The sequence below is a fragment of the Onychostoma macrolepis genome, chromosome 22 (genome assembly GCF_012432095.1).
Source record: "Onychostoma macrolepis isolate SWU-2019 chromosome 22, ASM1243209v1, whole genome shotgun sequence".
NCBI lineage: Eukaryota > Metazoa > Chordata > Actinopteri > Cypriniformes > Cyprinidae > Onychostoma > Onychostoma macrolepis.
The window spans coordinates 19,571,165-19,599,047 of record NC_081176.1 but is presented as its reverse complement, the minus strand read 5'-3'; the positions used below and the strand labels follow the sequence as shown (position 1 = coordinate 19,599,047).

Sequence of the window (27,883 nt, the reverse complement as noted above, 5' to 3'; positions counted from 1 at the left end):
ATCCAATTTCCATGCAAACTCCATTCAAACTCTTTCACTTTATATCCAATTTCTTCAGCTCATCCCCACATAATAGACGTGTCTACGCTCTCATTGCAGCTCCTCAAATAAGAATGATGAACCCTCCAAGACACTTGGACCTGGTCTGTGACTACATTTCGCCTGGCTATGGGAAGACAGACAATGCTAGTGTTTCTAGCGCTGAGTAAGCCCCCTGTGATTATGATCAACTGCATTGTGCGAACCCTGTGATATTCCTGGCTTTTGACAGGTACCTGGACTATTAGCCATATTAAATATTAGGGTAACATTGGCCAGGTGTAAATACGGACATTCATGAATATTTTGTCTAGAGCTGGGAATTATTGAAAAATGTCTTGTCGTTCAGTGCCAAATTTCTGTCTGTAAAAACATCAACAAGCTGAAAAAAGTTTTTTTTTTTTTTAATGTAATGTTATTTTGTAAAAAGGGATTTCATAAAATTGTTATCGAAAACGTAAAAAAGGTGTAAAATTGGTATCGTTCAGGAGCCGATATTGATGTCTATGACGCCATTTTAGTGCCATGTTAAAAATGAAAAAAATGAAAGACTTTCATCTTAAAAACACTAACTAAGGCTCCTATTAAAGTCAAAATGAATATTGACCTTTATATATTTTAATCAAATTTCACAATATGCAAGACAAGATCTGTTGCTACTTCCAGCACAGTGGGACTTAAATCATAGAATAGCCCAAACTGCTCTGTCCCCTTTTATATGCAGCTCCAGTTAAATGGTTGAATTCATCTGATCTTACCACGTCACTGAGTTAACCCAGCCATTTAACATAGCTCTGGCATTTGGGTGGGGAGTCAGTGGATCAATGGTTTGGAAATGTCACTGGATGGAAGATTGTATATGACAGAGGAGGAAATTATTCTCAGAGTCTTATACAACTGAGTCACACTGAGCAATTTTCTGGCAGTAGGACGGTAACCCCCTTGTTGAACCAAAGACCAGAAGAATGCCTCGCTCATTCCTGGTAGCTTAGCAACGTGCTGAACATCTTTCAAGTCTTCAGATGCAAATATGTAAACATTGTTTCAGGTGAATTTACATAATGCAAAGACATTGAATCCTGATGTTGACACATAATTAGCTTGTCTGAGTGCTTCTCATATGTTAAAAATATTGTGTGCTGAGGAGAAAACAATTTGAGTGCTGTAGGAAGAATGTTTGCTTAACATTTTAGATAAATTTGAAGGTTTCAACATTCTAGAGAAAGGTTTGTCATACTATTTGTGAAATAGAGTAGTCTCATCTTGAAAGAATCCCAAAAAACAGAATTGAATTTTGGGAAGCAATGTGTTCATATGAATGAATAAGTGCTGACTTAAATTACCTTTTAAAACCAACACAGTATCAAATGGAATTGCTGCCTTGTTACTGTAAACATATTTTCATCCAATTATGTCATATTTCAGACTGGATTTTAATAGGATTATGGTGTGACAATCCATGGCCTACAAATCTGATGGTTTGGAGCTGGATTAAGGGCGAGAAATTGGATTGCCCTTTATATATATATATATAAACATTATCCTTATGACTTCTCGGTAGCCACACTTTTGAAGCAAGATTTGGAGACAGACAAACCAACTGACTCGGCGGCATTTCCATGAGAATGCAGTTCACAGATCAGATTAAAGTGAACAGACAGGTGTGTAATAAAACCCCAGGATCCCAAAGTCACAAAAAGTTATTTTCATCAATGAATTCTTCAAAGAGAAATGTTCAAGGGTTATTCTGGCAACAAAGAACAAGTTAATTTGTTATGAGAAAGCACGGCTTCATTTCTTTTCTACGCCAAATTTGCACCGTGACTATTTGAGGCTATTCTCTATGCAGAGGAGTGCTTCATTTGTTGTGTGGTGTCAAATACGTCTTATCTTGTTTTGGAAAGAATGGAGCGCACATTATGTTCCATCAAGGTTGATATCGTTTAAATCCTTTCCCCATCATCGAGTGTGGTGAAACTTGTGTCTTTATCTAGAGTGGCCAGACACACACTCAGACATCATGTATTACACCTGCTTGCTGTTATCTTGTTGAGATCTTCTTGAAACTACTTTGTTACAGTGAAATGAATGCTTGACTGTCAAAGGTAAGAAGCTGTACATGCCCTTGAAAGTTTGGGATCTTGTAAATATAGGCTCCGACACTCATTCAGGATCATCAGGGCATTGGCAGGGATACTTCAGGAGCTGTGTAAACATACTGCTAAACATCTCCCTGGAAGCAAGGAAGTCATACATGAGGGTGAGTAAACAGAATTTCCATTTCTGGGTAAACTGTTCCTTTAAAGATAGAGGTGAGCTTTAATCTTTTGATGGGTTTACTAAGCAACCATAGCAATCTCTGCTGTTCTCTGATCCAGAAAGTCACAAACGGCTTCTTCAGGCTTATCAGATTCCGGTTTGCATTTCTGACGGATCATCATACACACAGTATCTTCTCTCTACTTTTGATACCCATTGTCACTTCTAGCTATGAATGCCTTCAAACTCTCTGCAGCGCTTTGTTGGATTGTGCCTATTTTTTCCATCCTTCCACTTTTGATAACTTCTCATTCTCAAGGCAAATGCTCACAAGTATTCAAGAATCCATAGACTCATTACTATGATAGAGGATCAGAGTTGAAAACATTGTTCAGTGAAAAGGATAAATGAGCTTGGGGTTGGGTTTAAGAACCGATTCAAACCAGCACACTCATTAAAACTCGAGGCTCATTCTGTTGCCTTTGATATGATGAGTTGTCCTTTGGAGACGCAATTTAGGCCCCACACAAACCGCCGAGATGCATAGCGTGTCTCTCTCACGCCATTAAAGACTAAATAAATCTCCCCTCGGGCCATGGGAACTTTCCTTTAGATTGGGGTAAACAGACTATACACATGACTAGCAAATCTGCGAAAGAAAGCCTCTTCTGGGTTATAGTACATCGTCCAAGGATAGTACAAGCCAAGCAGTGTGCTCCATTGTGTTGTCAAAAGGAGGTTGATCATTAAAATATTCCTACAATTAGTTGTGAAAATACTATTCAGCTGAATAAGATAACAATGAAGCACATTCTTCAAAACTTACTGACTTTGGAAGATATGCATTAAATAAGAGTTATAGTAGTAGAGGGGAAAATGAACATCACACAGCTTTGGCAGACAATACAACAGACGGATAAATCCTATAGACTACACTATTAAAATGCAAAAATTAGTCCATTTTTCCCTTGGCTCTCAACCTGTATTTTTGTCTTTTATCATGTTCGTTTTGAAAAAGTATGTGTTGTGGCTTAGTCAATCATTTCATTTTTTTACTCTGTATGTGAATTTAGGAATGTCCTAATGGATTGTGCAGGGACAGTGCCAATTAGCTTACTGCTTTGTAGATGAAAGGGTGATTCAGATGAGCGGTCAGGTTAACAAAGCCGTCAAATTGAAACGAGGAAAAAGAAGGAACAATTGCACTGTCATGGCTTTGAAAAGAGAATTGTCTTTGGGGGGTGTTTTGGATATGTGATGTGACGGATCATATTGTTACAGCATCAAAAGCCTGGAGTACCTCTCAAATTCACGGTGCTCTGTCTCTGAGGGCAACAACATCCTGGTACCTTCAAATTCCAGAGGATATGCATAGCATATATTGACTAAGCTGTTGTGTGTCTGTTCTTGCTTTTTACCTTGTCCTTTTAGGGATAATTCACCCCAAAGTGAGAGTTCTGTCATTGCTTTACTCACCCTTATGTCATTCCAAACCTGTATGATGTTTGGTCTTCCATGGAACACCAACGGAGAAGTTCTGAAGAATGTCTGAACTGCTTTTTTTCAATGCAACCAGGGGTTTTCAAGTTCCAGAAAAGTCCATGACTATGTTTCAAGCCTGTATGATAGTTCTGCGTTAAATTTAAGTTATTATTTACTGAATCTTGGGCCCTGTCCACACAAACCACAGCTATTTTTATGCGTTTTGGCCATTTTTTTTCCACATGTAAACGCATTTGAAACGTTTTTTAAAACTCCTGCCAGGGTGGAGTGTTGTTGTGTAGCTGGTGAAACCGGAGATTTTGGCTCGTGACGTCAGAGTGTGCACATTTTTTAGGCTTCTAATTGGCCAACATGCTCTTGACAGTGCTTCATAGCATGTTTTTGCGTTTTCACATGGACACGTTTGGAGTAAAAATACCCGTGTAGGTGTGGACCAGGCCTTGGTCAACCATCACCATTTACATTCATCGAATGAAGAAGAGCAGCTTGGACATTCTGCTATAAACATCAGTTCCACAAAGTCATACAATTTGTAAAAGCCATGAGGGTGAAAAAGTATGACAAAACATTCAATTTGAGGTGAGTGATCCCTTTAAGACTAAAGAATATCAAGTGGAAACAACTTCAACAGCACTTTATGCACTTCAGAAATGCTTCAACAAGAACACTTTTCTAGTGAAATGAAAATAAGAGCAAAATACCTGGAATATTTGGTGGGCTGCACAACAAACCTAAACATACCAATAAATCACCCAAAGCTTGTGTCAAAGAAAGCAAATGAAAATTAGATTTGCACATTTTCTGAAGAAATTGCAAGCGCTATGCTAGGGTGTTGCAGATGGGACGTTATGTTGTTATAAATGCATTGCTAGTTGGTTGCCGTGATGTTCTGGGTGAAATCTTCTGTAGTTTGGTAAGAATCATAATTTTGATCTAATTTTAGTGATGTTACACAAAAGGAGTATAAGACTTGCTGGTTAAATATAGTGCTAAGAGAGAAGCTCCTGAAGAATGAAGCACTTCATTACGACTATATTTCAAAGCCGCATGATAGTTTTGTAGGCTAAATCTTAAGTCGTATTGAATCTTCATTGATGGCCACCATTCATTTTCATTGAATGGAGAAGAGGACATTCTGCTATAAACAAAGCAAATGATGACAAAACTTTCAATTTTAGGTGAACAATGCCCTTTAAGAGAAGAGAGAGCAAAATACTTGAACAATTCTGTGTGTTGCATCATACAAAGACTGTGACTTTGACTGAAGGACATTTTTCTTTACATTTTCCTGCTCACCGATACAATGCTAGGGTGAACTTGCAGATGGTTGCCAGGACATTGTTAGATGCTTGCTGTAATGTTCTGAGAGAAATCTTATAGGTGGGTAAGGAAAATTGTTATTTTTAACTTGTTTTAGTGATGTTACACAAGACTTAATGGTTAAATCCAGGGTTTGGAGAGAAGCTCTTGGAGAATGAAGCACTTGGGCTTTTTTTTCAGGCTGTTGTGCTCTGGCCAAGCATAACTGACAGAAGTGTTTCCTCTGAGACAAGCAGCCTGAATTGCTGTGGCCATCCCCCCGGCTTTCACAGTTTCTAGCCTCGCTGGCTTAATGGGCACTACCGCTCTCACAGAAGCTGCTTACCGAGTCCATTCCACGTCTGAAAAGTACACAGTTTTGCAGAATCACAGAGTGTTTTCCATTAACACTGAGCTTTCCCTCACACATAATAGGGTGAATCGGCGGAAATGTGCTTTGGGCTTTTTTTAGGAGCTTTTTCTGCCCTGTTCTTGTGAAATGTCAACCTGACAGTTGTCGGATTGCTTTCATTGCATGATAAAGTGTAAACAGTGAAATCCTCGCTCGCTCAGGTGTCGCTCTTGTCAACAATGTGTTTTGTCAGAGAATCTGAACCTCGGGAAATTTCTTTCCAGATGTCCTATCGCTGCTTACCTCAATCCCTTTTTATTTGCCAAAGTCCTTTCAGACGGTGAGGCATCTGTTTGGTTTATTTGGATTAAAAGTGTATATCGGGGTTAAAACAAGTCAAGCTTTATCTACAGCATCTGTGGCTTGCCTTTGATCGCCACAGACATTTTCAAATAATCTCTTAGTTTGTTTCAACAAGCAAATAATTGGATACCTTTCTAGGTGATTTAACATCTGCTTATTTTTTTCTCTCTCATGTCAACAGTTCTTTTCTAGTGTCCTTGTACAATTATTATTATTTTTTTTTGGCTTTTTATGTTTGTCACAGGAGTTAACAAAATTGCGTTTGACTTTGCATAGACTGGTTAGTAAGCCATTTTTATCATGCTTTTCTCATATCAACACTTGGGATGCACCAATATTAAAACACTGGGAGATATAAACAAGCCAAATTAAATTAAATTAAATTACTAAAAAACTAAACTACAACTAAATAACTAAAAATAAGCAGACATGAAATCTACATTATTTAATCTAAATAACTTTAAAATAAAGTGCTAAAACCTAAAGTCATTTTTAAAGCTAAAATTGGTTTTAGATATCACAGTGTTTATAATATACAGTATGAAAATTAATATACATTTTGAGATGCAAAAGTTGGCAAAAGTTATCTAAATGTAAAAATTGGTACAAATAATGCACAATAAATGATAAATAATCTAAAATATTGGCTCACACTGGCTAACGATTACATTTAACATTGTTATTATTAGTGTTTTTTAAAGATTTAATTTTAACTTTAGATGATGGCAAAGGTTATCTGAAAATTGGTAAAAAAAAAAAACACAATAAATGAAAAATAATCTAAAATATCGGCTCATATGGTACCGATATATTGTGTGTCCTTATTTAACATGTATAATGTGAGTTTACTATTTATCCTGGTACACTAAAACCGACAGATGAATCTTATTTTTTTCTGTGGCAATTAACAGCATCTGTGCCATTAGAGATTGACTTCAACCTGCAAGATTCCTTTAACAAGTATGACACAACGAGGGATAATTTGAGATGAAATCTCGTTCTGTCTTTTTATAGATAAGCAATTTTTCCCTTGGGCAGAATGCAATAAGACATCTGGTTGCAGCTCCATCAAGGAGGCATAACAAGAGACATATTTAATGTTCTTTTTCAGATTACAGGGCTCCGTATGGAAACACATCTGTGTGACACAGAGCATGTTAGTGCATCTTACAGGACATACTACATCCCTGCTTTCACCCCTCAAGCTGAAGAATGTAATGAACCCATTTTTATGATGGGTATTTGTGTTTGTAAATAGCTGTAGGCGCACATTTTGTCTTTCTATGATTTGTAATTGTGTTTTTGCTCGCAGTGAGAGCGCAGAAAGTGTGTATATGAGTTTATGGGTGGTGGAATTAAGCTTTTACCCTCTGTGTGTAAAACAACTCAGCCCAAGGACACTCTTTGATCCCGACATTGTCTCGGCCTGAAGGAAAGGAAGCGAGTTTACATTGCCTGATGGGTTAAATCTGCCAATTATGATTTCTTAGGCCGACATCCACCCACACGGGTTGACTTTTCCATCTGCTGTAAGGCCTGGATGTGTTTTGTATAATATATCCAGTGCGATGCATTGTGTCAGTGTTAAAGATAATTGTTTATAATAATTGTATAATTGCCCTGACCACTCTTTCATTATTTTCTTAAAGTTATGTCATTTTCTCCCCCTCAAGTTGTTGTTAACCTCCATGATTAATTATTTGTTTATTCTGTTTATGTACTCACACTGTTTCCATACATGGGAAAATATGCAGCTGTCAAGCAGTATTTTAGTGTCACTGAGATACAATTGTAGTTTTATTTCTATTTTGAATAGGTTTTTATTTCTTTTCTTTTTTTATTGGCTACTGTTGGATATTTAATTGTACATGTTGAATTTCAATGATCAAGCAAAAAATAAAAAATCATATAATTTTATATAATAAAAATCATATTGCAAAGGCTGTGATTTAGCCTGATTAAATAAATATATTCACAGCATGTTTCATGAAGAATCACGACACTATTAAGCTCATCCAAAGGGAAGCTTTTATCTATCTATCTATCTATCTATCTATCTATCTATCTATCTATCTATCTATCTATCTATCTATCTATCTATCTATCTTAAATACATATATAATAAATATCTTGTTTTTTACAGTAAAATAGTAGTAATTACAAAGTATTACAATTATTTATTATTTGATTCAATTTATTTAATTTATTTAATAATAATAATCATAATAAAATAATAATTAAATTATCCAATTTTTAATCAAACTTTTTTTTAAATCAGAAAATTATTATCGCAGTCAAAACATGCAGTTGTGCTTAAATTTAATCTTATTACTCAATTTAAAAAATTGAGTAATAAATTGACTGTATTTCAATGCATAGATTCACTTATTGCATTTGAAATTGTTTATTTTAAAGTTTTAAAATGAATTGATTTAGGAAAATAGTACAGAATTTTAATATCAACCATTTATCGGTTATTGACCATAACATCCAACATCAGTACGGTACAAACAGATTTTTTAAGCCATTACCACAGTATTTATTCCATGGAAATCTTCTCACATTTAATTTGCATACCAATATGTGTCATTCCAGGTTGTTGTTGTGTCTCATAACAAATTTTGACACGCCAAGTTTGAAGTCATAAAATCTAATACCAGTCACTATTCATATTCCATATATAGGCAGCAGAAATAAAATGATACACATACTTCAATAACGCAGTGCAGCTTTGATAAAGGGCGAAGTCTTGGCAAGTTTAACACCTAGAGTGCATCATGCCTGGTTTCGTTTCTGTTGTTTATTTATTTTTAATGTTTGCGCTGGGGGATACTGTCACTCAGCTATTTGTGTAGTGATGACAGTTAAATATATTTCCGGAGGTTGGTTTCAAACCAGCGATACTTATTTTTGATCATGTGTGTTTACCTGAATTATAGACTGACTCAATGATTATAGACTGACTGACTAAAACAACAGTGATGATGACAGACAGATCCCAATGCGCTGCTGTTTTTGCTTCATCTGTTTTTATGAAGACTGTCAGCCATGGAGTTGATAAATGTAATATGCTGAAGCAGAGGGGCCGGTGAGGGAGAATACATTTAAACATGACATTTCATTACTTTAGCTGTATTTTTAATTCCTCAACTCAACTCTAAGATGAACTTATGTTTTTTCTTGACAAGTTTAGCACAATATAATTTCTGACATTTTTAAATGAGCTTTATTTAAAGTATGTAAGACTATTTCCACAACTGAATAAAAATTCTGAGAAAATAATTGTGAAACATTATCATAACATATCCTAATTGCAAGATATAAACTCATAATTCAAAAAACAATTTGAAGTAAGAATTTTGACATTTTTCACAATTCTGAGTTTATATCCCACAATTTCTTTTTTTTTCTTCAGAATTCTGAGTTTACATTTCGCAGTTTTGTTTTGTTTTGTTTTGTTGTGACAAAGTCGGAATTAGATTTAAAGCTAGTTCATTAGCATTAGCTTTCAAGATAGTTCATGCAAATATTACATTTTTGCAAGTAAGCAATGGGTTTAATTTTATTAAACTATTCCTCTACGGTATATAAATACATTAAAAAAAAACAAAAAAAAATTATTTAATTAAATTAGAATAGTAAAATAATAAATAGTAGTAATAAAATAAATAAATAAAAATAGTTTAATTATTTTATTTCCTCACCATGTTTCACTAAAAAAATGGTGTAGGATTTACTTTGAAACTCTTTTCATATTATTTTGAAATAATTACAAAGAAACTGCTAGTAACACATTAAATTGAACATGCAGTTTTGAAGTAGAAATACTAAAATAGTGCTTTCTTGTGAAACCTACTCAAATAATCGTATTCACAACTTCATAAAATCATTTTTTATATTGTTGTTGATAAACGAAATCCTTTCTCGAATGCCTCATGAAAGCCATAAAGGCTTTATATTTGCATGACTGACACATTATTACATATACTTGCCTGCTTTGGAGCCTGTGTAATTACTAATTAGGTAGAATGGTAATAAGTTGTATGTCTTTTGAGATTATATCCCTTCACATTGGGCATATTTTAATTTGCAATGCTCCATTAATGTGTTGCGGAGAATTTTTAATATGTTCGGCTGTAGATTTCTTTTAGCAGCACACAATTGAGTGCAATCACAAGTGGTCTATATAGGTACGCAATTAAAAATCCAATAGACACATCTCACACGCCGAATCATCCAAAATGCAAGCCAAAGGCAAGCCGTAATTTCTCTCCGCTGTAGTGTGTTTATCATTTACACCCGACGAGTCTCCGCATTTCACCCTCATCAATTATGGATCAGCTGGGCCCCCCATCCAAGCAGCTTCATTTCATTCTCATTAGGATCTTGTGCTGACACTCTTCTTTTCTCCACGCTCCATGGCTTCTCTGTGGCTCCCATAAAGGTCTTTAACCAGGCAGCCAACGCGGCATCATTACCAAGCTTTGTTCCCCCAACCCTCCCCCTCGAGCCGATGGCAAGTGACCAAGACGAGATGGGCGACCACCGTTAAGTGCTTATGTCAGTGGTTTCTGGGTCAAAGAGCTGTGCGGTAGGCCTGGCCCCATGCCAGAGTCAAGTCAACACCCCCCCCGCCAGCTATAATGGTAGTGGCTTTAGAGAAACGTAAGGCTGTGGAACTGTAGATTTGTTCTTTCCTGACACTGTCGACAGTGGATAAATGGATTAAAGGGGAAATTAATGGATTTACAATCAATCGGGAATGTCTACAGTTCAAAGTCTCTACAAATTCAGCAGACAAGTATTCAAGCACAATTTTGTAAATGAGGGGATTGCCAACTTTTTTTTTTTTTTTTAAATCCAGTGACCCAAAATCCAGACTACCAACAATCTCAGGGCTGCCCTAAAATGAAAATGCTTTAAAAAAAATATTTTAAGTTTTTTGTATTTTATTTTAATATTTTGTTTTATGATTCATTTTTTATTTTGTTATTTGTTATTAATGTTTATTTTATATTAGCTGTTATTTTTGTTATTTTATGTTTTATTTAGTTTTATTTTATTATTTTTTATTTTGTTTTATATTTTATTTTGTTTTATATTATAATCTTTCTCTTATAAAAAGCATTTTATAAAATGCCTTTCACATCAATTTTATTTGAATTTTTATCTTATATTTAAATTTTATACTTTATTTTCAATTTCACATTATCATATTTTGATTTGTTTTATTTTGATTTGTATTTTATATTTTAAATATTATTATACATTTTTGTTTATTTAATTTAATTTCATTGTATTGTATTTTTCATATATTATATTTTGTTTTAATTCTTTATTTTATTGTGTTGTATTTTTTAAATTATACTTTTCTATGATTTTCATTTTGTTCTCTTTTATTTTATTGAAAAATTTATAACAACTTGCTTTACGCTAACCTACTGTTGACTTTTCTGTGTTTTGGATTCATTTATAAAGCTGGATTTATGCTGTATAGAGTCAAGTGAATCAACGGACGAAGCAGGAGAACCAGCCAAAAATATATATAGGTAATGGACATCTTTCAAGAAATGTCCATATGTTTTATATATCTGTTCACAGACCCCCTGCAGTTTCATAGACCCCCAGGGGTCCACGGACCTCCAATTGAAAACCAGGATTTAGAGGTCCATACCCTTGTTTTGATGATATTGTAAGACCAAATAGTGCAAATTTGAAATATTCACTATATTTAAAGGAAATTTAACTCATTTTGTATATTAATACTCATAAGTTTAATATACAAGCCCTGGATAAAAGCATCCATGAAATGAATCAAAGTAAGTAATCAGGGCACATTTTAACTCGTTGTATTTCAACATCATTTTCTCCAAGCATCATATTATTATATGCATCTAATTCCCCAGATGAAGGCAATGACAGGTCTGTGCCTATTTTTGAAGGGTGACATCGTTCGCCACCTTTTAACAAACTTATTTTCCTCAGAGATGTTCTTGTTACGACTTTCTGAGATCAGATTTGCAGCAATGATGGAGAGGAAAGTGTTGGTAAAAAAGAAATAATATTAAAACAGTCAGCTGGCGACCCATTGAAAACCATCCATATTGTGTTGTTCTTTTTGAGGGCCACTGCGAGGAGTCCTTTGTTCACTGACCGTCACATTGTCAGCTGTTTAAATAATGGATTTGTGTGGCAGTATGTATTACGCCTTGGCTAGCGTCCCTTGACAATACCGTTTTGAGGGAGTCTGGAACAATGGGGCATATATTTTTTTGGAGACTATCTATAATATATATGTCACCAGGGTATTTTCTGCTCATGCGGTTAGTCAGAAATCTTATTTCTCATGTTCATGCTTTTTTCAGTTTGCTATAAAGCCGCGGACAGCCATTATAGAGCCAATTAGCCTAGTGTTTTAAATCCCTACCATTTCCCTTCAAAGAGCCCTGCTGCCAAGATTATATTTAGCTTATGATTGGCATTTATTCAAACATCCTGTATAAGAAATAATCTCTTTTCAATGAAGTATAATGGTTATTGTGTCCCTAATGTACGCTAATGATCAGCTGCAACATTTGAGGGCTTCAAAGCGAGAAAAAAAGATTTTTTTTTTTTTCCTCAGCTGTTATGTTCATTATAAGACGAGGCATTACAACAGGAACACTGAGAAGAGGCTTTGCGGTTTGTTGTGATTTGTTTACACAGTAACATCTGTAATCGGATGACAGTGATGAATGTGATGAACGACTGAACTGGGGGTAGTGTTAAGTGAGTGGGCTTCTATAGGTCGGGTGAAATGTGTGTCAGTGGACCGCGGCTTGGCCCCTAGGAACAGATTTGCAGCATCTCGAGGGACATCATTATTCTGTCATGAAACAGGGGGCAGGTCAGGTTCTCCAGAGCTTTTCTTTTAAGGCTCCTCAGGACGCTGAGATGATTTATTCATCTGCAAACAGAAGAATTGGTAGATGGGTTGGCTTATGAAGACAATGGGTATTCGTGTGGACATTTGCCTAATATTGGACAATGGGAAGATAATCTGGCTGATGCAATAAATATACACATAAAAAGGCGCAATGAACAAAGTTGCCAATACAAATGATTGAAATTAACTTGTGTATATAACCCTAAATTTAAAATAGGCGTTTTAAGTGAATTTAAACAGTTTGGGTTGTTAAATCTGACAAGACTAGGATATTTTTGGTGAAACTGTCTTAAAAATAAAGGTTCCCAAATGGGGGTTTCATAGCAATGCCTTAAAAGAACCATTTTGGGTTCCTTAAAGAACCTTTTGGTAAACAGTTCTTGAAAGAACCAGTTTTCTTGGTTTAATAATCTGAAGAACCTTTTTCCACTATAAAGAACCTTTTGTGCAATGGAAAGGTTCCATGGATTTTAAAGGTTCTTTGTGATTCCAAAGACAGTTATTAAATGTTTGATTCCATTACGATAAAACAATAAGACCTATAAGAGTATCATCGTATTTGTAATAAACACTAAAGTTTAGAAGATAAATAAAAATAGAGTACTTTTTGTCAATGCATTGCATACTGATAATGTCCTTATATAAATTGTGAATAGTTGCTTTGGTTACCTCAAATTGTTTGTTCACTAACGTCTATTTGGCACATTCTGATTTTGTCGTAATCTAACTTTTGTGGCACTTGGTCGTTAAAAACGATGTTGATAAACACTAAAGTTTAAAAATTAAGAATAAAAGGTGTGTTTTGCCAACATATTTTCTCATACTGATCCGTACGGAAACGCTAGGAACGTTGCTATGGTCACCACCAGGCAACGCGACTTCTGTTTGCTATCCACTTTTTTTTCTTCAACGAGGATATACAGTATATGTATAAAATAAAAATATAAAATAAAAATCAATAATTTTGACCCATACAGTCTATTTTTGGCTATTGCTACAAATATACCCCAGCGACTTAAGATTTTTTTGTGGTCCAGGCCAGGGTCACATATACATACATACACACACACATATATATATATATATATATATATATATATATATATATATATATATATATAATATGTATGTATGTGTGTATATATATATATATATATATATATATATATATATATATATATATATGTATATATATATATATATATATATATATATATATATATATATATATATATATATATATATATATATATATATATGTATGTATATATATACATACATATATGTATATACACATTATTTATATATATACATACATGCGCACACACACACACACACATTATTTATTTATATATATACATTTGTGGTACTTGGTGGCTTGAAACACTGTTTAAATATGCACATATATATGCACACAGTCTGTAAATACAATAGGCTACATACTTCTACAACCCACATACTTTTCTTTTTCTTTCTTTTTTTTTTAATGGGAGAATTGATTACCATTTGTACAGCTACAGTTTTACAGCAAATACCATGGTTAAACTACAGATAGTGTAGCAAAACCATGGTTAATTTAAGGTTTAATGTTTTTTATGCTTTTAGTCTAACTATTAACTATATTACTACCCTTACGAAAATTAACCATGGTTTTATTGTATTAAAAGTGTATTTGTTTTTGTTTTTTGGTGTAGTATTGATTACCATTTGTATAACCACAGTTTTACTACAAATACCACGATTAAGCTATGGTTAATTTGTGGTTACCATGGTTTAACTATAGTAACCATGGTTTTGTTTTTGTTTTTTTTTTTTTGTTTAATTTGTAGTAAAACCATGGTTAATTTTCGTAAGGAACTGTTGTTGTAACTTCGTTTTGGTGGATTCAAATAACTAGGAGTCAGATGAACCCCCAAATTCTCTACAATTCGCACCCTATGCAGCGCAATAAATCTGCCCAAGCAAATGACCAAACAAAGGACGGAATCGCTGAAATAATGTGCAAAATATTGTCCATCCCCCCACCGAACTCCACAGAGAATTGGCTATACCGTCTAACGCACTCTCTTGCCTAAGCATCTGCTCCGTTCATTCGGTGAGGTGAGGTGAGGGGGGAACCGCTGTGAGTCTCCGCTCGCGCTTTTGTTCAGTGTCTCTCCTCGCGCCCGGCGAAGTGCGCGCCGTTTTGAGCTCCTCTCTGGACTCGGGCTGAGGAGAATACCGTGCTTTTTGAACGATTTTAACGAAGTAAGGAGTTCATTTCAACACATTTCTGAGGCTGAACAGATTTGAATGGTTTACCTCAGCGGCTGTTATCATCTACTCTGCTGTATCTGAGGCGACGCGGCATTCCTGTGGACTTTCTGAGGCGACGACGCGCTTTACTTCGGAGAAGGTGAGAACAAGCGATGTTATCGTGCTTTACTGATTGCGTCTCGCTTCATTATTAATGTATAACGTGGTGTAGGATGTTTTGTGTTCAGGACAGGCTATATACAGCCCCCTTGCCAAGCGCAGTACCTCAGTGAGGACAGTCAAGGGGACAAAACCAGGAGCACAAAGATATTGAACGGCTGTTAGGAGCAGAAGACTATTTATAAACCATATTTTGATTATGGTGAAATGTTAAATATATGAAGAGTAGAGTACTACATAATTTCTAAAATCAGATATTTGTGCTGTTCTCAGACCAGTTAAATCACTTATCCTCTCGAACATTAAGTGATTTGCAAAGTACTAGTGGGTTCAAATGCAGTCCTTTTAGATGTCTACATTGTTATAAGTGCTTGAATGTTCTTGTCCTGTTTTCCCCAGATCCACTCAAGTGAGTCATTTTCTTTGCCTTGATATAACCCCCCACCTGCAAGCTGTCATTTGCAGTAATGCCTTGATGTGAAGTGGTTGAAAGAAATCCCATCACAAACAGCGAGCGAGATTTTTGGGATCGAAAGGGACCCCGCATTGTTTTTCTCCTTCGCAGAGTGTCAGCTGGATGCTGTTTAAAGCTGACAAGTGCTGAGCGCTGCCAGTCTTGTGCCCGCCTCGACGACAGCGTCTAGCTGGTGGGAGAGGAAGACTGAGCCGAATTTCTCTTGGCATTCTGTCGTGACTGACTCTGTTGTCTCTGTTCAGTCTGAACCCCTGAGTCTCTACCTGACGGAGCACTCCAGGTGCTTCTTGCATCAGTCTGCAACAAGTCTTAATGCTGACAAGAGAAAAGTGCAAGAGAGTGACTTGTGAATGTGAAGATGTGTGTTATTTGTCAAAGAGCATCAGGAATAGAAAGTGGTGTGAGTTGTGGCTGCAGGTGCCCAGGGGAAATTTCAGGCAGCTGTTTGCAGCAAATTGGTTACTGTGTGGCAAGGTTCTTAGTGTTGCTCTCTTCTCTTCTCTTCTCTTCTCTTCTCTTCTCTTCTCTTCTCTTCTCTTCTCTTCTCTTCTCTTCTTCTCTTCTCTTCTCTTCTCTTCTTCTCTTCTCTTCTCAAATTATACCTTTTTTGGTGTATATATGGCATGCTCATTCTGGGAACAGTTTTGCACCATCATTTTTGTTGAGAGTTGCCGATTTCCGGCGACATAAGCGATGTAACAAAGTTGGAGTTCAACTTTATGCAAATGAGCCATGCAGTGACTATGAGAGTGCATACTGCCAGATATTGCGGCATATTAGGAAGTAACGGCACAGCATTTCGGCAACCTCCAGCAACTGCTTTTGTTTGGCTTTAGTTGTATAAATTGGTATTTTAGCTTTTTAAAAGCAAATCCGAATAGCCATTTTTCATACACTGACAAAAAAAGAAAAAATATTAGCTCAGAAATTGCTAGTAAATTTCACAAATAAACAACAATAAAACAACTGTTTTAAAATGGTATTGTATTGTGAAATGTACTCCACTAATGTTAACTTTTGAAAAAAAAAAAAAATTATTATTTTAAATTGTATTGTACATTATACTGGATGCCTAAATTCACTTAAATTTAACTTTTAAAATAATAGATTTAATTTATTAGTGTTACTTAAAATTTATTTACATTTATTTCCTTTTTTAATTTTTTTAAATTGATTTTTATTAGCAGCCATGTCTTTCATATTTGAACATTGTTAAATGCAGTTTTTAACAAATCTCAAAATGAATAACCTTTTTCATAATATCCATTATTATGGATGCCTAAATTCACTTGCAGTTTTTAAAACGATTGATTTTAGTTTTTACAGTTATTTAATTAAATTTATTTTTTTTATTCATTGTTATTTATTTATTTATATTTATAATTTTTTTTTATTTTGGACAAAATATTATTGTCTGTTTTATTGGTTATCACCATAACATAACCATTAGTTTACCGTATTGGCCAGCATTTTAGCACAGCCTTGGTTTTAATTGACCAAATAAACATATGGGTGTCTGCTAAGGCTATGTCGCTGAACTCATACCCTGTCACCCTCAAGCAACCCTGTGCTGCTTGCATCTATATCAGGGTGAGTGCTCCGATACGGCGCTTCCAGGTTCAAAGACCTTTCTTTCTAACCCGGAGTCCCAGCGGAGCAGCTCAGTCTTGCCAAACCAAGAAGCCTTTCAAGTTGGCTCCAGAACCTCGGTAAATCTCCTTGGGGCATCCATTCTGCTCTTTATCTGAGCACCCTCTTCTTCTCCCTTTACAATCATAAATGCCAGAGGAGCACCTTTGAGCATGTTGTCTCTTGAAGAAAAAAGTGGAAATTTCCTCTGAGCGCAACCGTTTTGGCGTTGGGTGACTTGTAGAGGGCACTTGATTGATTCTCACATTTTAATAATGTGCGTTTCCGCTCGACTGCGTAGTTTAGTGCCAACAATTGTACGAGGGAGGGGGGTTGTGCTGACAGGTGGAATTGAAATTGTACTTGAATAGCATCCAGACAGCTAAATGCCTTCGGATTCCAGGAGATAATGTCCTTGTCGTAAATTAACATACGCCGTGTTTAATGGACCAAGTCTACTAAAATTAGTCTGGAAATTTTTGGTAGATGCAATTTAGGGAAACTTTGTGCTAGTTTTGAGTTCCTGCATAAGCCGAATGCTGATTTGTGGTGAAGGCTGTGTTTAATTATGCAAAGTTGATGGTCTGTTTGTGTTAGTCATGAATAGATGCCAGTAAATGTCTTAATTCATGTCCACAGTCGTCCAGGTCTACTAAAATTATTCTATACATTTTTGGTAGATGCAAATTCAAGGAAACTTTGTGCTAGTTTTGTGTTCCTGCATAAGCCGAGTGCTGATTTGTGACAAAGGCTGTGTTTAATTATGCAAAGTTAATGGTCTGTTTGTGATTGTGTGGTGAATAAATGCCAGTATAAGTCTTAATTTATGTCCACAGTCATCCAGGTTGGTGTCTTACCTTGTGTGCGCAGTCTTGATTGACAGCTGACAAGAAAGAGTAGTTGTGTCTAATCCCATGAGCCAGAGGAAGCGGTTGGCAGCTGCTGTCTCTACTACATGTGTCACCCGCCAATCCGCCAAAGTCTGAATATTTATCGGTGCCCAGACTTGGAATACATTATTCAGAATGGGCATTTGCTGCCTTAAACACCATAAATGAATCATGACACCTGGTCTGTGTTTTGCTGGTTTTCGAAATGGGACTGCAAGAGTTTAACTTCACAGAGGGAGAAGAAAAGATTAATTTTCATTTCTTTTCAGCCCTAATTCTTTTTCTGTCTTGAAAAGATTCCATTTGGCTCGCAGGTCCGCTCAAGACAAAAACACACTACCTTGCGGTTTAAAGATTCATTTAGAAAATGTTTTATCGTTTACCCTGTGGGAGAGGTCCAGAAGGAAAAGAAGCCTGATAATTATGCCAGCAATTTGCACAATGCTACTTCAGGCGCTCGGTCCTCCAATACAAGCTTCTCTCTCTCTTGTTCCCTGGTATTTTTATCCTCTGTTTTCAGCACTGGACAGCTCCCAAGCTTTGGCCATTGTGCACACAGCTGCTGGCTGCTAATAAATGAACAAGACCAGCGGCATCGCTGAAAATGATATTTGCTCCAAGAAGAAAATGGCCTGTTGGAGTTCTTCCTCTTTGCGTTTGCATTCGGTACGACGGCGAAACTGAGAAAAGACTGATGAGTGGTGGTTCACAGGACAAATGGCCCTGTGGCTCCAGCTGCATTCATCTTAGACTCACAAGTGCTTGGAATGTTTTGCATTTTTCGTATTCATGTGCTGAAGCGATATGGGATTAAAGGGATAGTTCACTCGAAAATAAAATTCTGTCATCTTGTACTCACTCTCAAGCCATTGCAAAATTGTATGACCCTCTTCTTTCTGTGGATCACAAAGTAAGATACTTGAAAGGGTTGCAGTGGTTTTTAGTGCATACAATGGAAGCCAATGGGGTCCAAAACAACACTAGACCCATTTTGATTTTCATTGCATTGGCAAAATCATAAAAAAAAAAAAAAATTATATATATATATATATATATATATATATATATATATATATATATATAATTATTATTATTATTTTATTTATTTATTTTTCTTTTTGGGTTCCACTGAAGAAAGTCATACAGGGTTGTGTTTCCAATACAACAATGCTTAATTAGCATTTGGTGAACCAGTTCACTTATTATTTTGGGAAAATCCCAGGTATTTTGAACAGTAGGATTATAAAAATATGTGCTAATATAAAATTAAATTAAGTAGCCTATACAATTGGGGGTTGTATTAAATGGGAAGTATGGCTTGAAACTTATAGCCATATTAGCTTGCTTATTCTAACCACATGTTAAGAACTGTCGTTCAAACCATACAAATTTGCAATGCTGATTGTGAATGTCTGTTGGAACTATGCTTTCATGAAAAAGTAATTTTCATTTTTGAGTGAACTGTTGCTTTAAGCATGCAAATATGCACCACTGTACTGTAAATCAAGAAGATCTGAAGTGAGGAAATCCAATCGCTCTGCTTGACTTGCGTTTATTAATCCTCATCTGATTCTCTTTGTCTATGCATTACAAGCACCTCAGTAATCTTACAACTACGGTCTTCTCACCACGGGAAACGCATGGGGAAACAAAATATAATTAATTTCTTTCAAATCCCCATATTCCTGGTTGGACCCCATCTTTCTGTTTCCATTGTCAGGCTTCATAAATGTAATCTGCACATGCCATATCGTTCTGTCGGAGATTAGTTTGCCCTGACAATGAGGTTTTTTCCTTACTAGATATTTCAATATATCATTCATTAACATGGAAATGACTTTTATAGAGGTTCAGATTGTGTTGTTGAGTTCATTCTATTACGTAGTGTGAGGAACAGTTAATTTTTTTTTTCGGTTATTGATTCCCTCTGCTTGATGAGAAACATGTTGACGCATGTGAGCACTTATTTGTTTCGCCGACAATGAATGTAATTGGATACATGTTTGTAGATTTATTGGATTTTGGTGCGCGCAGATACGGTGCATTGTTCTGTAGTTTTTCACAGTCTCTTGAGCACCTTCTCTTAAAGGGACAGGTCACCCAAAAACGATGCTTCATGTCGTTTTTTATTCTTTTGAGGAACACAAAAGGAGAACTTCTCTTTCTCATATGCAATTATATGCAATTACAATGCGAAAATTTTTATTTACTTAAAAGCAGTTACTTTGTTACTTTTTTGTCATTTTTTTAATATATATATTTATTTAGATTTATTTTTATTTCAGTTTTAGTTTGAATCATTTTAGGATCTCAACTGGCAACTAATTAAATATTAAGGTCTGTGATCACATACATTTCTCAACTCAGCTGTTTTATGGAGTTTTCATCCACTGGAAGTTTTTGGGAAAGATCTTTCATCAACTAAGCAATCGGTATGTTTCTAAACAACATTACAAACCAATAAACATACTGTATTTCTATTCCTCACAGCCTCATTTGCATTTCTGTCTAAATTTAAATACAATACTTCCCTGACTAAGGTCTATGCGTATACTAAGGCCATGCTGAGCTGTACCAGATGATTGAGACATGACAGTTGGGAAGTTTATGTCAAAACCTCTCTTGTCCTCCTGGAATCGTATCACAGCTGGGATCAGTCTGTCCACCTTGACAACCTCGCCAGACTGAAATATACACCACTGACTGAACCTGTAAGTCTCAATTTGCCCAGTGCATCTCGGGTCAAAAGTTCTCACAGCAGGTTTTCTTCGCTTTTTGTGGGCTGTAATATGATTTCCAATGCCACACTTGAGCAGTTTAACACAAAGGCACAAATTACAGCTTTTATAAGATTTGTGTGTTGCCTTACATCAGAGTCTGAAACTGACATGAGTCAGATGTAATTTAAAAGCTTATGTTATTCCTGTTTTTTTCTATGCCATGTTGTCAACGAAGTGAAAGATGGTGCTTTGGATTTGCAATTTCTTCTAGAAATATTACACTGTTATTAGTGATGGGATCAAATAAACAGGCCTTCAGTCTAATTGTCTGTATGTTACTCTCATACTGTATTTACAGACACAATACTGTAGGAAGGGGATGTGGCACATTGACCATCGATATTGATACTAGAGAGCCTTTTTGGACGCTTTGAAGTGCACTTTATATGCACTTCTTGTTCCCAACTTCAAAGTACCCACTTTAATGTCCTCACGCATATAATCATAATCTAAGGCAGCATTTAAGATGCATTTCTTCCCAATTTTTCATTTTCTGCACCTTCAAAATGTGTTACCTTTATCTCCATCTATTATTCTCATTAGTTAATTCGGAGTGGCTTTCTTCAGTGCCCTTCTGGGTGTCTTTTACTTGTACCCTACAAATGCAAAATATCAGAAGGAACAGGTCTCGGTATCCACCGCTGGTCGGCTCTGTGCCATTTCTGCCCACCTTTGTGTAATTAACAGGCCCTGGAATTTATCTCTGTCTAGGTTTTAATTATCTACAGCCGATACTCCGAACTCTTTGACTTTTCTTATTGCGCCAATGCCAAGTGTGCTTGACTATATGGCAACAGGAATACTTTATTAGCTTCTTTTTTTTTTAATTGATCAGGGCTGTTTAAGAGGTTAATTGTAAACGTTGTTTCAAATGAGCGACTTGTTCAACATCCTTCATACAGATCATGCATTGTGTTATGTGTTACAAAAGGGAGGTGATTTTAAAATATCGACTACCATGATTTTGTATGGCTAACAATTGAAAAATGTATGTATGTAGTGACATATTCGCATTTTGTAGTGTAGTGATCTTTTAAAAGGCATTTATAACCCAAAATATATTATAACTTACCTTGTTATAATACCTTATAAAAATAACTTACCTTGAAACAGTGTTGTAATTGTTAGCTAAAACCTTTTATTTTTTATTTGATTGAAATAACGCTGAAATAAATTAAATAAATAAATAGAGAAAATGTAAACAAAAATAGAAATGTTGCTTTGCATATGAACTAAAATAAAAAGTTTAAGTAGAAATATATAATAAACAAAATGTCTATATTAAAAATATAGAAATATAAAAACTACAAAAGCATAAGACAGTTACTAAAAAATTTAAAATAAAATTTAAAAATAAAGTATAAAATAAAAGCTTGTATTAAAATGAAATAATAGAATAAAATAAAAATTACATAAAAAATGTAAACAACTTAAACTTAAAAAATGTAAACAAAAATTAGAAAAGTTGCCTAACTGAAATATGTTGAAATATATAAATATTCAAATATAAAAAATAGAAAGATTAAACAAAAAGAGGCCAAAAGCACCTAAAATTAAAAGACACTGAGGGTATAATTTATCGGAGTGTCTATTTACACCAAGTGCAAATAGCTTGCCTTGTTGGCAGAGGCTATATATACTAACTCTGCCTACCAATGTGTGATTTTGCCGAACTTTTTTTTCTCCCTTTTCAAATCTCATATTGCATCAGAAAGGCATTTATTTTCAATAAAAATGAAGGAAATAATCAAAAAGTTGAAAATAAGGTATCGGGTAGGGTTAGGGTAGGTGTAGGGAGGGCTTTATTGTCCCAATAAGGTGACATCCATTTAATAGCTTAATTTTAATTAAAACTATAATTACATTATTATTGGGTACTGTTTTATAATGTACTACAATACTGAGGTGCAGATAATTGCCACTATTTGCAATAAGTAGTATAAATAGCAGAAAATCTCGCATATCGTTAAAAAAAAACTAATATTTTCACTTAGTGTAAATAGAACCCATTGCTATTTGCACTTAGTGTAAATAGCATCTATCGCTATTTACCCTTAGTGCAAATAGCCACTGCCATAATTTATTATCTCCAAAAGACATTGTTTCTGACAGAATGTTTAAAATCCTCTAAGATTTGCTTCAAAATCACCTTATAAACCTGGAAGTTTTATGGAATGGCACTTGAATCACAGAAAAGTACCTTATACATTTGACAAAGTAACCTTTTTATTTTCTTACATTTTGTCAAAAACCACCAACCCTCCTGTGGTTTTGCCCTTTGATTAAATGTGTGAGTCTCCACACCAACGTAAGATCTAAATTCCACCTCATATTCAGTGACCTTCATTGTTCCGACAGGAAGAGATCAAAACGGGTCAGACGGGTTCTTCTGTTTTCCCCAACCGTGAAGTAAAAGAAAGGACACTGATGAAGGTAATTAGTGTATCTAGTTTGTTTGTCAGTCGGTTTCATACTGCATTAAAAGCAGCCTGATGAAGGAAATCCACTGCCCACACCTTCCTGTCAATCAATATGGAATAATATCAGAACCAAAACCAACGCAGAACTGTTTTCTCATTACTCAATCAGTGTTTAACTGTTAATCTCAAAGGAAAGCAAAAATCGAGTGGGATAGAATGAGGCCAATTTTTTGGAATTTTTTGAAATGCGAAGCTTATCATTTTATAAATGCGCTTGAATGAATTCTTCTAAACCTCTGTAGTATTTGAGCTCAAAATGAATTTTTGTGGTGATCAACATTTAGGCTGCGCGTGGATGCTTGCAATTCACTTTCCGCTATGTTGCGCTCTCTTTTGTTGTTTGCTGATGAGTGAGAATTCATTTTTTCATCTTCAATGTGGCAAAGAAACAGATTCATCTCCTTCTGGTCGTGATGAGAAGGTCAGAATGTTGCTTTGGGGAGTTGCTTAGGGGAGTTTAGTGTCTGAAATGCAATCACGCCGCTTGATTACACTGGCATTCATCATCACCGCACAAAAAGATACTGTCCTCGTTCCCGTCTCGCAATCAAAGACGTCTCTTCATATAGTAGGTACTACACATTCATAAATGCCTGGTCTTGTAGATAGACCACTGGAATGACTTTTGAAATTAATTACCCGTGCTGTTAGGGACAATCAGTGCAAATGGGGAGAATTTTAACAAAAAGCATGCAATTTTTGGCGTAATCTTTCTGCTTAGTCTTCAGAGGTAGAGTCGGGTTCTTTTAAGTGAATCAGAAACATAGAGTGCAACCAGTTTAATGAACGAGTGTAGTGAACGAGTGGGTTCTTTTAAAGGGCACCTATTATGCAAAATCCACTTTTGGACATAAATGTGTGTTGGCAGTGTGTGAACACAACCACTCAACAATAATAAAAATCCACCCACTCTTCATTTTGTAATACTCTTTAAACCAAGTCAGTCTCACTAGGCCTGCCGTTTTGGGTCTCACCGCAGTGTGACGTCACATTTCGGAGGGCCGGGCCACAGGGGGTGCATTGCTATAGTTTCCACCCTCCACCTTATGCTGTCCTTCATTTTCTCTGCACTCGAGCAGATGTAACATCAACAATGTCTAGCAAGCAATCGCGGTGCTCTGTGTTTGCATGTAAGAATGAACATAAGAGTCTTCATTTTCTCCTAACATCTGAGCTGCTGAGGACACGGTGGATTACTTTCATTTTTCAAGGTAATGCGCCTCAAAATCTACCTAAATACGTCTATCACTCCAGACTCCTTTGTGAATGTCATATCGTTAGTGCTTAGCGTTTTAACCGTATTTGTGTGCGTACATTAAGTATTTTTAACTGATCAGCGCCTGTGCTTGTGAGATTAGTTTGTGCCGTTCGAGTGCAACCAGTGTAATCTGATCCATGAACAAATGATTCTTACGAGTGGGTTCTTTTAGGTGAATCAAAAACATTCAGCACGACCAGTGTTGTCTGATTCACAAACAAATGACTCTTGTGAGAGGGTCCTTTTTAGTGAATCAAAAACATAGAGTGCAACTAGTGTAATCTGATCCATGAACGAATGACTCCTATGAGCCGGTTCTTTTTAGTGAATCAGAAACGTAGTGCTTGACCAGTGTTGTCTGATTCACAAACAACTCTAATCTGATTCACAAACAAATGACTCTTATGAGTCAGTTTTTTGTAGTGAATCAAAAACATACAGCGCGTACATTGTAGTCTGATGCACAAAACATATAATGAGCCAGTGACTCTCATGAGTCGGTTCTTATAATGAATAATTTAAAAAGATGATTTACGAGTTTGAATCTGTATGAAACGCTGCCCTGTATGTTTTATAACATTAGCAGAGAGAAAATTTTAGTATGCGAATGGGGATTTTAACAAAAAGTACACAATTTTTGTGTAATCTTTCCACGTTTTCCTCAGAGGTAGAGTCCGGCTGAATGATGTGTTTGCTTTCCTTTAGTAGTGCGGCGATAGTAAAGGTCAGAGCTGAATGGTGTTCCTGAGGGCCTGTGTGTTTAGAGATGTTATACTCATCCCTGCTCTCTTTCTCCAGTACCACAGTGTTATTCCTCTTACCATCGCTATTGCAGTGAATTGCATGGCCTTTTCAAAGGAAGTCCCAGTGCTAAGCTATACGCTAACTCCAACCACGACAAGCCATTTTATGAAGCTTTTGTCGAACTTGTACATGCAAAATAGTTCGACTGGACTCTCCCTTCATGTTCCTTATGTTTCCTCCCTCACTTTTTCACAGCCATCGCCACTGTTCGCGTTTAATTAGCCTGCGGGGAGTAGCCCTGTCTTCGAGCAGGATTATGTATCACTGTGTTGGGAGTAGAGCTGTTCTCCCCTCATTAATTATACACAGCATATCCAGCAAACTGTCCAGCTGCCTGGCCAATAAATAAATAAAAGCCCCGTTATGAGATAATAAAGTTGACATGAAACTCAACTGCTCACAGTGGTCAGAGTCAGGTTTTAAAGTTTTAGACCACCAAGATGCCTGAACCAACTTCAGATTACCACTTTTTGAAAATACTTGCGTTTTACGTATTCAGTTACAGTATAACAACCTTTTGGCTTTCATGTACAAAATACATTTTCTCTCTGCTGATGTTATAAATTATACACGATTCTCAGACTTGAAATTTCTGATTACATTGGTTGCAGTGTTTGGGAACTTGTTTAAAAGAGTCATTTGTTCATGAATCAGATTACTCTGGTTGCACTGTATGCTTCTGATTCACTACAAATATGTGGCTCAAATGGAGTCATTCATTCATGAATCTGACTAAATTGTTTGTGCACTATTGGCTTTTTGATTCACTTGAAAGAACCAGCTCATAAGAGTCAGAATTTCATGCTTTAGATTACACTGGTTGCACTGTATGTTTTTGATTCACTATAAAGAAGCGTTTCAAAAGGAGTCATTTGCTCATGAATCTGACTAAATTGTTCGCACTATTGGCTTTTCATTCACTTGAAAGAACCAGCTCATAAGAGTCATTTGTTCATGAATCAGATTACTCTGGTTGCACAGTATATTTCTGATTCACTGAAAATAACCGTCTCAAAAGGAGTCATTTGTTCATGAATCGGACTACACTGTTTGTATTTGAAAAGAACCAGCTCATTTGTTTGAGCTGTTAGCCCTGTTTATTTTTGATTAACTAAAAACCCGTTTGTATTAAGAGTATAAGAGTCATTCATTTGTGAATCATATTACAGCAATCAGAGTCTGTTTTTAAAGTTTTAGGCCACCAAACTACCCGAACCACCAAAATACTACTTTCTGGAAATGGTCCTGCGTTTTATGTATTCACTGCGCCGTATAGTACTGAACTTTATAATATCGTATAATGACACCTGCTTGTTGACGCAAATATGCGTTTGCCGGGGGTTATTCCCATTTGTAATTCAAGTATAGCTTCCGTCATGCGCTTTCTGGCTGTTAGTAGCATGAGGAAATGAACATTAACTGGAACTCCTTGAGAACATTTGAAGCATCAATAAAGATCGAGACGCTCCCATAAGGGGCTGGAACAGTTGGCGTCTCTGACAGGATGACATTCATCAGACCTGTTAGCGCTGAATTGTTTCAGGTTGCGCAGGCAGAGAGAGGAATCGCACGCTGTCTCCCCGGGCAAGCCACGTGAAGAGTTTGGCGTGAAAGTGGGACTTCAACAGCGAGAGATGATTAACACAGGTCTCTGCTCGAAAAGTTCTTACACGGAGTTGGCAGAGGGGAAGGTGAGGGACCATGTGACACAGTAGATTGAGGTTAGTGACTGGTGAAGGGCAATGAAATATTCCTTTGTTCGATTTGCTTTCAAAGTTTAATAAGTGCAACCGAATGTGATGGTGGATATTGGATGCTGTAATACACAGGGGTGTCACAGTGTTGCGGTTTATCCTGAATCAGTCATTGCAGTATCTCTGCTGTGCACTAATGAAAACTTTAAGAAGTCCACCTCTTGAATAAAGTCTAGAGCTGGCTACAAATATCGATCTTTTCAACGACCCTGATGTTGATTCTTAAAATCCCAAGATTGATTAATTTGTCTTTGCCAAACGATTTTACCAGTTCTTTTTATTGAATAAAAACTGCGCAACCAGTGTAGTCTGAATCAATGCCTGAGCCAATCAGCCAGCACAAACAAATGACTCTCATGAGCCAGTTCTTTTTATTGAGTCAAAAGCATACAGTTCGGTGTAATCCAATTCATATAAATGACTCTTATGAGTCTTTTCCTTCAAGTAAATTAAAAACAACCAGCGTGAACTTTGTAGTCCAATTCACAAACAAATGGGTCTTATGAACCAGTTCTTTTAGAGAATCTAAAAAATATACAGTATAAACAGTGTATTCTGATTGCGAATTAATGCCTCTTATGAGCTGGTTCTTTTTAGTGAGTCAAATACATAGAACCTGACCAGTGAGTGTAGTCCACAAATGAAAGACTCATTTTGA

General features: G+C 36.0%; 1 protein-coding gene across 4 annotated transcripts in view; it reads left to right on the top strand.

The window, feature by feature from the left end:
• The window catches only part of ncanb (neurocan b), a 181,223-nt gene that overhangs the window by 6,793 nt on the left and 146,547 nt on the right, over positions 1-27,883 (top strand). Inside the window, exon 2 of one of the 4 annotated variants that reach the window (XM_058760547.1) lies at positions 23,288-23,362. The exons of 2 other annotated variants lie outside the window; for them this stretch is intronic. The gene's annotated coding sequence lies outside the window, so the exon portion shown is untranslated. Of the gene's footprint in view, positions 1-14,821; positions 15,136-23,287; positions 23,363-27,883 lie in introns of those variants that run through there. One more of the 4 variants, XM_058760546.1, reaches the window with a different exon arrangement.